General features: G+C 44.5%; 1 long non-coding RNA gene across 1 annotated transcript; it reads left to right on the forward strand.

Annotated features, from left to right (window-relative positions):
• Positions 1-717: 717 nt before the first annotated feature.
• LOC119032655 lies at positions 718-2,505 on the forward strand. Its single transcript, XR_005078995.1, has 3 exons — positions 718-773; positions 1,385-1,533; positions 1,600-2,505. It is a non-coding gene; the product is annotated as an uncharacterized LOC119032655 (long non-coding RNA).
• The last annotated feature ends 423 nt before the right edge of the window (positions 2,506-2,928 follow it).

Below are 2,928 nucleotides of genomic sequence, written 5' to 3' on the forward strand. Positions count from 1 at the left end.
ATGTTAGCGCAAGGTACAGCGGAGGCGTATCTGCACAGAATGTCAATACTTTGTATGTGCAAGTTAAATTTTGATCTGGTGGTTGTGCCAGATAGATATTTAAAGACATAATATGTAAGAAGTCTGTATTAAATGTGTACACATGATGTGACCTTTGTTACTTACATTATCCCAAATGTTTCCAACAATGATCTAACCCAGAGAACCCCACGATTCACTCAAGGTAATAGTGTGTTCCATTTGGACAGCAGTCACTACTTCAGGGATAGTTAGCAAACAGATGTTAATACATGCTTCTCGTGTGAGTGTGTATTTGCTCCAAACAGACGGATACTTAAGGTGTAAACTAGCAAGCAACGTGTGTGTGCAGTGTGTGGGTTAGGTCAACTCTCAATAGGTTCAGCACTCACCAGAGACTCTGGTTCTTTCTCTTATTTTCCCCTCTTCTCCCTGTGATATCGTTCATGTCGTAAAATACAAAATACAATCCTCTTTGGAGCGCTGCAGCGGTCAGGTTAATAAACAGGAAGGAGGAAAAATCCACGTTTAATCATTATTATTGATTAAGACATGACTACCCAAGCCAAATTTCATGGTAATCCATCCGGTAGCTGTTGAGATGTTTCCATCAAAACTCACAAATGTGAACTTTACAGGGATCTGGCAGAAAAGTCAGCAGATGGCCAAAGTCTGTAGGGTTCAACCTCTGTGGACCAGGAATGCTGGCGTCTAAATTTCATGGTGATGCATCAACAATGTCTTCAACCAACATGGTGGGCTGACGAGTAATAATCATCTCTGTGTGCGTGATTTCAATTTTTCCTAACTTTGATTAAAAAAAATGAATAAATAATTGGTCACAGAAAGGACTCAACATTTACATCCCTGTATTTCCTGGTCTTGGTGAGAATACTGATTTTCTCCACAAACTCATCACTGACCACTGTTTTTTGCTTTTATTACAATGACCTTATCTAGTTGTGTATAATTTGGTGGTACAGAAAAAAAACAAAACAAACAAAAAGTTCTGGCAGAATCAAATATCGAAAGAGACGGACACAAACGTGGCCGTGTGTTGTGTTCTCGTGTAGTTAAAACACAGGAACGCGGGCCGAGCCTTGTTATTTTTGGACAGAACTCGTGTCTGGCCCGCAGCAGACCTCTGACAGCAACTCTGCCTCAGCAAACACCAGGCTAATACTTCTATATGACACCTTCTTTTTCTCAGGCCTGACATTTCCACTTCTGTCTAACACTGTAACACTGCCCATCTCTATTTTAATGAACTCAGAAAATAACTGCCGGCATCGCTCTATTGCCATGGCAACTGCTTAATACGTCTTTAAGCTGCCCTCATCTCTTTAAATATATACTTTCTCCATAGGCATCTCTTTCGTTGGCAATCCTTTCCAGAAAACTACGGAGTGCGCACACACCGACACAGCCATACAAACGGGCCATGAGCGCAGCGTGGGGCCTCCCAGCCAGGAGCGCGAGCACAACAGAGAGAAAGAGGCAGCGAGAGCATGAAAGGTGGGCTTATTTTAGAGAGCGGGGTTCGTGGCCGGAATGGAGTTTAATACCTCATTTCAATTTCAGCGGTGAGACGGGGACTCGGCGGGGAGCCGGAAACCTGGCGGGAGAGGGAGAAAAAAAAAGGCCACAAGAGAAGCAGAGCAGTGCGCTGCAAGACAGAGGGTCAAGCTGCTGTTATGTCCGACTCCTGAGCCCTTCTCAGCGAGGGGGGGAAGAACGGCTGCAGCCGCTCTCAAGCCCGGCCAAGGAAACACTGGCGCAATTAGCGGTGGAGTTTTAGAGAAAGGTCAGGAGGCCGAGGAGCTGTTTTGATGAAAATAATTCAAACTAAAGTAAATGTCATACTTCTTAACCAGGTATTCTGCAGGATGGGACAATGACTAAAAGCCCATCCAGGTACTGTAATTGATTGTTAGAGCTGCAGTCACCTTGAAAGACCCTGAAAACTCCTTACGGCGAGCGAATGGGCCCTACATGAACACAATTTTCTGCCAGAGTTGTGTTTCCTCGCTGGTTTGAAGATGATGTCACTTCTTTTTTGTGCACTAGTCAGTATGAAGTGGCATTTTGATGAGAATCGGATGACAGTTGGAATACACACACGAAAAGCATTTCAGTTTTCATTCCAGTGTCACCATATTCTTTTCTCTGTCTTCACTGTCCACACCTCACCCACCAAACCCCCGCCCTCCCCTCCTCACCTTCCATCCCTCTCTGCTTTGTGCCCAGCATCTGCGCCAAAGCATCTCCATCCACCGAGAGTTTGAAAAGGCATCTTGAAAAGGCTTGGCTTGGCAGCCTAGGACGGGAAACAAATTAGGAGTTCATGACTTCAAACGCAGCCTCACCAAGGCAACCCCTTCTCCTCCGCCAAGGGTTTGCCTCGCTCGCTCTAAGACCGCCCGTGAGAGGAGTTTTAATAAGCAGAAGCTCGAATGTAAAATCCTCTGGTGTAATAAAGAAGGATAGCAAGGCTACATTTATAATCTCCCTTTCATTTGATTATGGGTTTGTTGCCATCTCAGACACAGCGCACTTAATTTCACAGAAATAAATAAATAAATAAAAATACAGTTAATTTTGAGCTAAGTCTAAGAAGGTGGGTCCGACCTGACAGCAGATTAAAGTTGTGGGACTTTATCACACCTTCGCCCACCATGAATGAGCAGAAAAAAAAAAAATACTTTGCTCAGTTGTCCGGAGATTGGAACAGACGGAGAGAGAGAGAGAGAGAGAGAAAAAAAGATGTGCTCCAAGTTTCTCACGCAAGTCTCCACTGTATTCCGAAGCCGGGAGCTTCACTGACTGCCTAAGAAATCTGCCTGAGAAATGTCAGCAATTACTCCTGTCAGCCGTCTTCCTATTCCCTTGTTTACCTCGGAGACTATACCT

Source organism: Acanthopagrus latus, chromosome 14 (assembly GCF_904848185.1).
Source record: "Acanthopagrus latus isolate v.2019 chromosome 14, fAcaLat1.1, whole genome shotgun sequence".
NCBI classification, from domain to species: Eukaryota; Metazoa; Chordata; class Actinopteri; order Spariformes; family Sparidae; genus Acanthopagrus; species Acanthopagrus latus.